The sequence below is a fragment of the Malania oleifera genome, chromosome 9 (assembly GCF_029873635.1).
Source record: "Malania oleifera isolate guangnan ecotype guangnan chromosome 9, ASM2987363v1, whole genome shotgun sequence".
In the NCBI taxonomy this organism is placed as follows: Eukaryota; Viridiplantae; Streptophyta; class Magnoliopsida; order Santalales; family Ximeniaceae; genus Malania; species Malania oleifera.
Window position 1 is genome coordinate 49,179,265 of NC_080425.1, and position 14,380 is coordinate 49,193,644.

Below are 14,380 nucleotides of genomic sequence, written 5' to 3' on the forward strand. Positions count from 1 at the left end.
CATAGAATTCGATTCTTAAATTTGAGCTTGCGTGGATTTGGTAGAAATTTAATATAATTTAATTTAAACTTTGGCTTATCTAAATTCATTGAAATTTAAATTCAAAGTTTGAAACACATGTTTCGAAACATAAGGTAACGTTTTGCTACATAATAGACAAAAATTATCTCATTTTTTTTTGTAAAAAGTGACTTAACCCATATTAGTATCATGTTATTGTGTAACAAATATTTAAGTCTGCAAAACATGGTCGTTGCACTAATGCATAGTATAGCGGTCAAAGCCAAATGAAAGATAGTTGCCCTCAACTCTTATATTATACAAATGTGAATTTTTTGACAAATATTCAAACATGTAAAACATCAATGATATGCATCATTGCATAGTAGATTAAGAGAAGTCAAAGTTAGAGATAAGTTATCACCATTTTATAATGCGTAGTGGGCCTTAACATAATCAACAAAAAATAAATATAAAATAGAGAAAACTAAAGAAGATCTCACTTCTATTAACAATTCCTTTTGTCACCCCTTTTTTTATTTACTTTGATAAGAAAACACATTGTACACATTTTACATTATCTACAAGGATTAAGGAAAACAAAATAAAATGAGAATAGATATGTTTAAGTATAAAAATTTAAAAAATAAAGTCAATGATTGTTTAAGGAAAATAATCATGACATGGTATTGTTGTAACCAACATAAAATAGCATAAAAATGGGCATTCTTCCATTGAAACGTGAAATAGTTATTTTAATTTATTCCATGAAAAATATCCATTTATCTATGTATATTTGCTTTAAAATAAAATAATCTTTTTTTAACTCTTTATGGACTTTACTATATTTCTATTTAATTGTCATTCTATTATCACTCTATTTCATTGTATAAACTGAATGTAACAAATAGAATTTTACACATACAAAAATTGTAGAATTTGAGTGGGTGGTTATGTTTCAAATTGAAGGGAAAACACTCTTGTCCCACTTTTGTTTTTGTTTATATTGGTAGCACACACTAGTTGATGATCAATTTCATTTTATACCCTTTTCCACCCTTTTCAATACTAAAACATGAGACCTTCAATATGAAGCCTCAAATTTTAATTGTTGGAATGTCCCTAAACAAATATTATCCTACAATAATTAATAGGACTTTCCCACCCATTTTTATCAGATAACTAACTAAACTTGACATTTTCTGGTGGGTTAGAGACCAACTTGGTACTAACCCATAACGTAATATGCCGCCTACTCCACCACATGCATGGGTCGTATACTCCATTTTATCTGGATCTTATTTCACATACGATTCATGGCTGACTCAATATTTTCACTGATGAATTTTGCAATATCCTAACGAGATTTTATCACTGAAGTCTTGATATAGGGACTCAAGCTTATTCAATTATCTCTTTTAAGATCCTTTTGATCTCTGAGATAATCCTCGTCCTCAAAATCATGTAAGTCTTCATTATTTACAAGCTTTGAGCTATTGGCCAAAAAGGAGTTCTTGAATTCTCTATACTCGGCCAAGTCAAAATATTCTTCCTCCTTAATATAGTTGGCCACTAAAGGGTCTACATAATTTTCATGATGTTGGGCTTGGCCTCTTCATCCTCTTCTATGAAATTGACCAGTAGAGGATTCTTTGGATCCATGCATCTAATGCCCCAGCCCATTATACGGCACCGGAATGCTACTACACCTGTATAATACATCTGTCTCTGGTAAACATACATATACAACCCGCCCTAAATAGGGACATATGGGTATTTCATACTAATATGAAATCTCATGTACAGCGGAAAACATAAACATCCATAAGGAAAATCTAAAAGACATACCAAAACTTCTAACTGTATCCTCAAATACATAAGATCGTATTTAAAACATAACATGTTCTAAAAATCTCGAAAATATATTCTAGACTGAGTTTATTACATATACAAAATTCTTATGTAAGCCAAAAATCCAAACAACCGTCCAGGTCCCTCTAGCGACTAGGACCGACGTCCTGTAGGACCTGAAACAAAGGTTGTATATTGGGGCGAGACACTTCTCAGTAAGGTGAAAGATATTACATCAATGTGTGACCACATGCGTTTATTTCAATTAAAAACAGATACATATAAGGCATATTCTAAACACTGTAATATTGGAGATATATAGACATTGTTGGTCTAACAAGACTTAAAATCTTGTTTTGATGCTAACAAACAAGTGGAACTTACCATTTTTGATTGAGTGGTGATATTTCAGAACTCACAAGGATCATATATGTGAAAGTAAGGTCAAAGTACTCACAAGGATCAAATGAAACTTAAAAGAGTTAAAGCATGGATTTAAAGATGATATTTTAAAGCTTGAAGAAAATGAGGACATAGATGATTTGTTGAAAGTCAAAGAAAAGTTAGATGTCAAAAGAGCCAAAGAAAAGCAAAGTGAGAGAGCTCAAAGAAAGACAAAGCATGAAGACTCAAGTACCTAGAATATGAAAAGTCTTAGAAGTCTTTATGTAAGTACTTTAATATTTAAATATCGTTTGAAATATTTTAAAACTATTTTAGGGGTAATACATGGACTTAGAGACTTATTTTAAAACTCTAGAAAATATTTTATGAAAGAGTGAAGAACGAGAGCAAAACAGATTTTTTAAACTAAAATTAAAAAACCAGAAAGTGTACTGCTCAAAAGACTGAAATTATTGCTCAGAAGTTTGAAGATTCAACACTTCAAAAGACTGAACTTTATGCTCAGTCGTCTGAAGAATTACTTCATAATTCTGAAGATTAAGTTCAATCGTCTGAAGATTTATTGGTGAAACACGAAAACAAGTAGAAGCATATCAGAAGACTGAACCCTGACTTCAATCGTCTGAACTCGCAACTTCAAAAGTCTGAATCCCAACTTCAAACGTCTGACCCTGTGTCCAGTTCAATATTTTCAAAGCATTAAGAAACTTTAGTCGTTTGAACCTGAAACTTCAAAAGTTTGAACACTGTTAATGGTAAAAAATTTTAAATTTTTAAAAGTTTTAATATTAGTTGCTTGTGCCCCAAAATTTCTAAAAACTTGGTAAATACTCCAAGTAAACTTGGGCAACACGAAAACACTTTTGAAAGCTTATAAATACATGGTTTTGCAAATCAAATTATAACCAAGAACCAAGAATTGAAAATTTTGCTCTAAGCTCTCTTGCATTCAAAGTCACTACTTGCTAAATCTCTTGAATTCTAAAAGTGCTAATATTCTGAAGTGCCGATCCTTACTACTCTGAGTTTCTACTGCCAATCTTCATCTAAAAAAGAATTTGGTGAATTAGACTTGAGTTTCATTCTATTTCATATTGATATTTTTGCATTGAAGTATATAGTGCTGAACTTGTACTAACCTGCTCTTTTTACAGAGTGTTTCTTGTACACTGAAATTCTTTTTGACTTTATTATAGATTGACAACTCCAAGGATTATTTGGATCGTTGGTTAAGCGTGGGGTATCGCTTAAAGAGGTGCTCCTCTAGCCTATTGAAGGAGTGACCGAGTGAGGGGATATCACTTGGAGAGGTGGGCTCTAACCTACTAAAGGAGTGTGTAAACGGTGTTGTTCTGCCCGGAAAAGGAACTGGTTTTAGTGAATCCTTTAGTGGTTTGCCAAAGGTGAGGACGTAGGCTGGGTATAAGTCGAACCTCGTAAAATCCCATAGTCTCTCTATTTCCTTTACTCTCTTTACTTTCAACATATATTAAACTGCGTGGATGTTTAAATTCTTAATCATATACTACGTGGATTAAATATTAAGTAAACTTAAGCTTAATTTATTTTTTGGATTGCAAAAATCGAAGGGAGTACGTTGGTTGATCCATACTTTGCAGAAATCGTAAGGGAGTACGTTGATTGGTGAAACACCCAAAGACTCTTTAATTGAAAGTTTATTTAATGTCTAAGCTTTTGGAAAGAGTATTGAATTTTATATTGCACTTAACAAATTCATTACCACAGGGCTTAATTCAAACTTTCTTATATACGGGGCTCCAAACAAACAAAAGCTGAAACTTATATATTAGTTTGGATATTGTGGTTGATTGAAAAATTGATTGGTTTGGTTGATTAATTGTTTAAGTACTTTATTGGTATATGGTTGTGGATTGGATATTATTTTTAATATTAGTTGTGTATTTTGATAAATCAACAAAAAATGAAGAGTTCGTTAAAAGAATTAAATTAAGCTAAAGAATTCTTAAAAAGAATTAAACTAAAATTTTAAAACCCAATTCACCCCCCCCCCCCCTCTTAGGACTATACCCATTGTTTTCAGACATAGTTCGTATGATAGACCATTTAGCATCATAACAAGCGAGAGTCCCCGAGGTTAGACTAGAGTACAGACTCATACACTGTACGATCTCTCCGCCCGGTACTCAAACCTGTGACTTTGTCCATTTTAGTTTTCAAATCATAAATATGCATATTTAGAACACTGTCTAGCTTAGATACAATAATAAAAAATGCCAGCACATTACCCCTTGGCCTACGGGTTATGCAATTTACTATAGTTCGACTGGTATTACCTGGTCCATTAATCCACCAGGGGTCACTCCAATATCTAGCCAACTATCTCGATACCCGCACTGAAAATCATATGTGTGGTTGCACTGTAACGCCCCGACCCTCTATGTAGGCCTGGAGTGCTACTAATCCATTCATTTACCTAATAATCTACATTCTAATATCATGTACGCTAGAAAACATAATTATAATCTTCCAAAAAATATAATACCATAGTTTTCTAAATCTATCTACACACCATAATAAACCATGCTTCCACTTGCATTCCCATATATACACATATCTCCCAAAAATGTTCAATATTCACAATTACCAGTATGCACAACTATTCATGCATCTGAAGACTTCAATACATAAAACATACATCTCAAAATTAACATAAAATTATACCCTTTTCCCTTTCTATTTCCTAGAAATGCTATAAAACCTCTGCCCTAGTATGTTATGCGACTACTGCCATATCTGAAGCTACTAGTGCACTCGCCTTACTCAGCAAGCCCTCAGGCAAAGAGTGTGCGCCGCCCAAACGTAACATGTTCTACATACATAAATACTTCTAATATGATAATACATTATTCTTTCTGTCATTATTCAATTATACACATCTGTTCATGTTCATAACTTAAATATTGTATTGCATTTCACTTTACGTAATCATCAACATTACATCGTTCACATTTGTCATTTCATTCCTTTATCATTTCATTGCCATTACATTGCATTTTCATTTATTTCCTTCGTATTACAACTGGTCTTTAGTCATCATTAGTTAGTCTACAGCTCCTTTCAGCTGTCATTAGTTAATCTACACAGAAGTGTGCTAGAATATGCTAAAATGGCTGTCTTTCAGCTATCTTACATTTACATAGTTGTATTTAGCATACACAAGTAACATAGTCCATAACATATTTTATTCTCAATACTTTACTTACTTAGCCTGCATCTCATACATTTAACATATATTTACACAGAATCTCATGCCACACAATTTAACAATAAAATTCATACATATTCTTGTAAAATAAGCCAACCCACATTTAACATTTATATGATAAAAATACATTTCATTTCTTACTTAATTCCTCAAAAATCACTTTTCACTTTCATCTGTTTACTTTCACATATACATAACTACATAAGGAATCTTAAGCTCAGAAAACATAATTTTTCATGGTTGGCATTTTATAATTCACACCAAAACATATATATAATGTAACATAATTTGTTACCTTTAATTTCATAAAATCTGATTTAATATATAATTTTTCCTTACCTGATTTCTTGAAATATGCCAACAGGGACCTCGAAAAATAACTGCGGTGCTCACCAGAACCCTGAATCAGATATCTAATTCCATTAAATTAATCCTAAATAAAATACTATTTTAATATTTTTTAGACCCTTAAATACTAAATAAACAGTTATACCCTCAAATATAACCAATTTGCCAAATTTTCCAAATCCCACTCTCGCTTTGGAGTGCGGTTTAGAAAACCCCAATTGGAAATTTACTTATGTCAAAATGATGACAATAACTACTAGGATCCCATGGTGGTGCCTGATCGTCGATTTGACTAAAAATCTAACGAGAAATTGAGAAATTAGAAAAAATTTGCCTTGCCCCAGGAATGGTGCCTACGCCGCTCCCACAACAAATCCGCTCTAGTAGAAATATATGTGGCGAAGTTAGGAATCTAACGGCACCTTCTGTTTCTCGATTGGCCGAACATCTACCGAGAAATTGAGAAGAGAGAGTGACGAAGATGAAGTGGGAAACGAAGGACTCTCTGTAATTCAGAGAGAATTGTTTGATGAAGCTTCAAGTACGCTTCTTTAATTTCCTTTGTTTTTTTTTTTTTTTTTTTACTTACTTTAACATAATAACCTATTATATATATAACCACCCTTTACTTAACTTAATTAATTCAATTCAATAATGTTTATTTAATTAATTACTAATAAATAGTTTTATTTAATCTAATAACTTTTTTTTTACTATCTATTCCTTTTATTTGTTTATTTAATACATTAATTTAATAATGTTTAACTAATTAATTGATTAACAATTTTAATTAATTAATTTATTTAATAAATAATTTTTTTCTGGGTTATTACATGCACTGTATCCAATATATATAAAGCAACGAAATTGCGCCTAACATTGAGCTTTTTAAGGCTCTCTTATAACGGTGAGCTTTTTAGGGCTCTCATATAATGGTGAGCTTTTTAAGGCTCGGATATAACAGTGAGCTTTTTAAGACTCTAATAGTAACAAGTTGTGGTTTCCAAATATCATATATACAATTTACGGTAAAACGAATTAACTTGTTTCACATTCACAAATCACTTGTACAGTTCCAGTATTTTCACAAACTCATGCAATTGTAGGGTGGCATAAACCGGCACACAACCTCTCGGTTTAACCCTTTTTACGTTTATAGTTCGATATATAATCAACACCTATTTTCCACATTTTTCTCATAGTAAAATGGAACTCCAGCTCCCATAGTTCATATAAGTATTAAAACATATTCACATATTCCATTTCATATCATATGTCACACTCGTTTGATAAAAAATCCGCTACATAGTATATAACTCGATAAATATCATTTAAATGGAAAACAAAGGGTTCAAGCATCTCTTGTGTTAAGATTAATGCAAATAAAGAAGTTTTGAAAAGTTTGGAGATTATACGTCGAAACCCTCATTTTTACCAAAATCGTAAAATCGTAAAACCAGCATTTTTACCTAATGAAACTTCGCAAATAAGCAGTCATATCATACATATAAATATAAGCTAACTTTTTAGTAGTTTAGTTTTCTAAAAATACTGATGTAAACAAATCCCCTTACCTATTTCCGAATTTCAAAACACGAACAGATTGATCCAAAACAACGACCCGGGATCCCCGAAACCTAAAAACTGAAGAACAATACTTTACTATAATCTCGACTACTACATAACTACCAAATCAAAAAAGAAGTTAGAACCTTACCTCGATTTTAGGGACAATCCCGAAAATCTTCAAAACGATGTTTTGATATGCTATAACTGTAGCGTTTCCACCTCTGATCCACGCAGAAACTTCCAATCGTAGAAACGAATGACGAAGGATCATATATATATATATATATATATATATATATATAGAGAGAGAGAGAGAGAGAGAGAGAGAGAGAGAGAGAGAACTCGCTGGTTCTAGAGAGAGAGAGAGAGTTTCACTACAAAAAATCAAGGTATTAGTGACAGATCAAATCCATCACTAATAGTAATTCGTCACTAATAGTATTAGTCACGGATATAATCCGTCACTAAAACCTTAACACCATCACTATATAGTATAGAACGTTTCAACTCAAATTCGTCACTAATAGTAGGGGTATTAGTAATGAAATAGAAATTCGTCACTAATAGTAGGGATATAAGTGACGAAATAGAAATTTGTCACTAATAGTAGGGGTATTAGTGATAAATTAGAAATTCGTCACTACTAGTAGGGTATTAGTGACGAATTCGAAATTCGTCACTACTAGCATGGTATTATTGGCAAATCCGAAATTCGTCACTAATAGAAGTGGTATTAGTGACGAATTAGAAATTCGTCACTACTAGTAGGGTATTATTGACGAATTAGAAATTCGTCACTGCTAGTTTGGTATTATTGATGAATCAAAAATTCGTTACTAAAAGTAAGTTATTTGTGAAGGATTCAAATTTGTCACTCATAGTAGGGTATTAGTGATGAATTTGAATCCTTCACTAATAATTAGAAAAATAAGAAAATATTTTAATACTAATTTTTTTTAATCATGAATTCTTATATAAAAATCTATAATTACATTTTCGAATACATAAATTGAAACCATAATTACTACAAAATTCGTAAATCATTCAAAATTTCGAATTTAAATACAAATTCAATTAAAATGAAGAAATAACATATGTTCAGATAACAAAAATTATTTAAAAATATTCAAAATTCAAATACAAATACTAGTACAAATTCGAATTAAAATAAAAAAAAACTCCATTTGTTTAAATAACAATAAAAATTATAAAGAAATAGTCAAAAGTTGCATCTGACGACTGTAGTGCATGCATGCATGGCATCGTGTTGATGTTATGACAGCCGCGAATCTAACAAATTAAGAGTCATTAAAAAAAATTTAGTACACCAAATCGAGGAGAGCTGGTGCTATGTATAATCAAGAAAAATGATTATATGATATAACAAATTCGCAAAGATTTTATAATCATGCATATTACATAATTTATACGGTAGTAATATCAATAATGAAAAATGTAACGTTGCGTTCGAGAGCATAGATTTTGAACATTTTGAATGAATTTGGACAAATTTTAATACAATTTGATATTACATTTTATTTAAAATCAATGTAAATTCAAGTCCAAAGTGTCTCCAAACACAAGGAGCATAAAATTATATTGAAATTTATTAAAGTCTATTTAAATCTAAATTTAAGATGTAAAATGCATGCTCTGGAACGCAACATGAGATTAGTTTATGGGGGATTTGCACAATGACTCAATGAGGTATTAACATTGTGTGGGGAAGGGGATGCAGCGAATAAATCGAGTCAGTGACACGTGTCCAATTAGCAAGCTTTACTGTTTCTTAGATAAGCATTATTGCTCTACTTGAAATAAAACTCTAAACAATGATTGTGGGGTTTGCAAAGGAGGAAAATGGGAAGATTCATGGAGAAAAAGGTCATGAACTAGCATGAGAAAGTGTGTATCTTTTCAAGTATTAATGAGAAAATATTAGAACTAAGTAAAATATGTCAGTCAATTGGACATGAAATTGGTCATTTGATTGGTAGTTGAGAAAATCATAGGAAATAAAATATGTCCTAGGTGCTTTCATCAGTTATCTTGTGCATGGACCATTTTTTTCCACTTTTTTTTGTTCTTTTCTACAATGACATTGCAACCCATATGTCCAGACAAATCCCTAATTTGTTTCATATCTTGGCATTCCGACAGATTTTCAAAACCAAATTTGAAGCATAGATGGAGGGAGGGTGAATGTGGCTACGTGGATAATATATTTACATTTACCTATCCACTTGTTAGACGAATCCAACTTAGATTCTGTCCTTACCTGCGCAATATTTAAATTAGGACTAATGGAGATGTCAATCCAATCGTTGTTACTTTAATATTCATTTTATCATAATTATCGGTGTTCATGGTTTTTCTTTTTGTTTGGAAAAATTTTAACGAAATTTCGACAGCATGTTGTCTGTAAATTGGACGTTATCCCAGAAAACCTGCACCTGATAAGTTCATATAGATCATTTATAAGAAGTTGAAGGCACACAGGAACCTATATCCACTACCAGCATGGAGTACACATCAACTGCATCTTCTGTGCAGGAGACATTCTAGACTAGCATGCAATCATGTAGCATATTCACAACAGTAACACATGTAACCATATATTAAATTCAAAATATAAATAGCAGAGAACAGTAGATAATATTGAGTTCAGTGTAGTATTGTTATTCATCCAGACATTTGGACATGAACGTTATGAGATGATGAGAGCATTTAATTTAAATAATTATGAAAATATGCTCCCTTTGAGTTATGTATATGTTCAACTTATGCCTTTTTCAAATTTTCAAATCCTCAACCAAGTGTTTATAATATTTTCAATGACTTCGGCTCCGTAATGAATGCCTTAAGCTTACCGGACCAAAAGCATATAAATGAATGTCCGTTCTAAATGAACTGTGTCTAGATTGCCTCATTTATTATGATTCTTAAGTTTCACTCATCCTTTCAAAAATATTTTAATATTAAACTAAGCCTATATTTCCTTTTTGTTTGGAAAAATTTTAAAAAAATTTCAGCAGCATGCAATCTATAAATTGGACATTTTCTTATAAAACATGCACCTGATAGGTTCAAATAGATCATTTATAAGAAATTCAAGGCACACGAGAACCTGTATTCACTACCAGCATGCAATACACATCAACCGCATCCGCCATGCAAGAGGCATTCTAGACTAGCATGAAATCATGTAGCATATTCACGACAGTAATACATGTAACCATATATTAAATTCAGAATATAATTAGTAAAGAACAGTGGATAGTATTGAGTTCAGTGTAGTATTGTTATTCATCTAGACATTTGGACATGAACGTTATGAGATGATGAGAGCATTTAATTTAAATAATTATGAAAATGATGCTCCCTCTAAGTTATGTATATATTCAACTTATGCCTTTTTCAAATTTTCAAATCCTCAACCAAGTGTTTATTATATTTTCAATGACTTCGGCTCCGTAATGAATGTTTTAAGCTTACCGGACCAAAAGCATATAAATGAATGTCTGTTCTAAATGAACTGTGTCTACATTGCCTCATTTATTATGATTCTTAAGTTTCACTCATCCTTTCAAAAATATTTTAATATTAAACTAAGCCTATATTTCCTTTTTGTTTGGAAAAATTTTAACAAAATTTCGGCAGCATGCCATCTGTAAATTGGACGTTTTCCCATAAAACCTGCACCTGATATGTTCAAATTGATCATTTATAAGAAGTTGAGGGCACACGATAACCTATATCCACTCCTAGCATGCAATACACATCAACTACATCCGCCATGCAGGAGGCATTCTAGACTAGTATGCAATCATGTAGCATATTCACGACAGTAATACATGTAACAATATATTAAATTCAGAATATAGTTAGTAGAGAACAGTTGATAGTATTGAGTTCAGTGTAGTATTGTTATTCATCCAGGCATTTGGACATGAACGTTATTAGATGATGAGAGCATTTAATTTAAATAATTATGAAAATGATGTTCCCTCTGAGTTATGTATATATTCAACTTATGCTTTTTTCAAATTTTTAAATCCTCAGCCAAGTGTTTATAATATTTTCAATGACTTCAGCTCGGCAATAAAAGCCTTAAGCTTACCGGACCAAAAACATATAAATGAATGTCCGTTCTAAATAAACTGTGTCTACATTGCCTCATTTATTATGATTCCTAAGTTTCACTCATCCTTTCAAAAATATTTTAACATTAAACTAAGCCTATATTTACTTTTTGTTTGGAAAAATTTTAACGAAATGTCGGCAGCATGCTGTCTGTAAATTGGACCTTTTCCCATAAAACCTGCACTTGATAGGTTCAAAAAGATAATTTATAAGAAGTTGAAGGCACACAAGAAGCTATATCCACCACCAGCATATAATACACATCAACTGCATCCGCCATGGAGGAGGCATTCTAGACTAGCATGCAATCATGTAGCATATTCATGATAGTAATACATGTAACAATATATTAAATTCGGAATATAAATAGCAGAGAACAGTGGATAGTCTTGAGTTCAGTATAGTATTGTTATTCATCCAGACATTTGGACATGAACGTTATGAGATGATGAGTGCATTTAATTTAAATAATTATGAAAATGATGCTCCCTCTAAGTAATATATATATTCAACTTATGCCTTTTTCAAATTTTCAAATCCTAAGCCAAGTATTTATAATATTTTCAATGACTTCGGCTCCGCAATGAATGCCTTAAGCTTACTGGACCAAAAACATATAAATGATTGTCCGTTCTAAATGAAATGTGTCTACATTGCCTCATTTATTATGATTCTTAAGTTTCACTCATCCTTTCAAAAATATTTTAACATTAAACTAAGCCTATATTTCCTTTTTGTTTGGAAAAATTTTAACGAAATTTCGGCAGCATGCAGTTTGTAAATTGGATGTTTTCCCACAAAACCTACACCTGATAGGTTCAAATAGATCATTTATAAGAAGTTCAAGGCACACGAGAACCTGTATTCACTGCTAGCATGCAATACACATCAACTGCATCCGCCATGCAGGAGGCATTTTATACTAGCATGCAATCATGTAGCATATTTACGACAGTAATACATGTAACCATATACTAAATTCAGAATATAAATAGTAATTAACAGTGGATAGTATTCAGTTCAGTGTAGTATTGCTATATATCCAGGCATTTGGACATGAACATTATGATATGATGAGAGCATTCAATTTAAATAATTAGGAAAATGATGCTCCCTCTGAGTTATATATATATTCAACTTATGCCTTTTTCAAATTTTCAAATCCTCAACCTAGTGTTCATAATATTTTCAATGATTTCGGTTCGGCAATGAATGCTTTAAGCATACCGGACTAAAAACATATAAATGAATGTCCGTTCTAAATGAAATGTGTCTACATTGCCTCATTTATTATGATTCTTAAGTTTCACCTATCCTTTCAAAAATGTTTTAACATTAAACTTAAGCCTATATTTCCTTTTTGTTTGGAAAAATTTTAATAAAATTTCGACAGCATGCCGTCTGTAGATTGGGCGCTTTCCCATAAATTCTGCACCTGATAAGTTCATATAGATCATTTATAAGAAGTTGAAGGCACACGGGAACCTATATCCACTACCAGCATGGAGTACACATCAACTGCATCTTCCGTGCAAGAGGCATTCTAGACTAGCATGCAATCATGTAGCATATTCACGACAGTAATACATGTAACCATATATTAAATTCAAAATATAAATAGAAGAGAATAGTGGATAGTATTGAGTTCAGTGTAGTATTGTTATTGATCTAGGAATTTGGACATGAACGTTATGAGATGATGAGAGCATTTAATTTTAATAATTAGGAAAATGATGCTCCTTCTGAGTTATGTATATATTCAACTTATGCCTTTTTCAAATTTTCAAATCCTCAACCTAGTGTTTATAATATTTTCAATGATTTCGGTTCGGCAATGAATGCTTTAAGCTTACCGGACCAAAAACATATAAATGAATGTCCGTTCTAAATGAAATGTGTCTATATTGCCTCATTTATTACGATTCCTAAGTTCCACTCAACCTTTCAAAAATATTTTAACATTAAACTAAGCCTACATTTTCTTTTTGTTTAGGAAAATTTTAACAAAATTTGGGCAGTATGCCGTCTGTAAATTGGATGTTTTTCCCATAAAACCTGCACCTGATAGGTTCAAATAGATCATTTATAAGAAGTTAAAGGCACACGAGAACCTATATCCACTACCAGCATGCAATACACATCAACTGCATCCGCCATGCAGGAGGCATTCTAGACTAGCGTGGAATCATTTAGCATATTAACGAAAGTAATACATATAACCATATATTAAATTCAGAATATAATTAGCAGAGAACAGTGGATAGTATTGAGTTCGGTAGAGTATTGTTATTCATCCAGGCATTTGGACATAAACGTTATGAGATGATGAGAGCATTTAATTTAAATAATTATGAAAATGATGCTTCCTCTAAGTTATGTATATATTCAACTTATGCCTTTTTCAAATTTTCAAATCTTCCGCCAAGTGTTTGTAATATTTTCAATGATTTCGGCTCGGCAATGAATGCTTTAAGCTTACCAGATAAAAAACGTATTGATGAATGTCCGTTCTAAACGAACTATGTCTACATTGCCTCATTTATTTTGATTCCTAAGCTTCACTCATCCTTTCAAAAATATTTTAACATTAAACTAAGCCTATATTTTCCTTTTGTTTGGGAAAATTGTAACAAAATTTCGATAACATGTCGTTTGTAAATTGGACGTTTTCCCATAAAACCTGCACCTGATAGGTTCAAATAGATCATTTATAAGAAGTTGAACGCACACAAGAACCTATATCTACTACCAGCATCCAATACATATCAACTGCATCTGCCATGCTGGAGGAATTCTAGACTAGCATGCAATCATGCA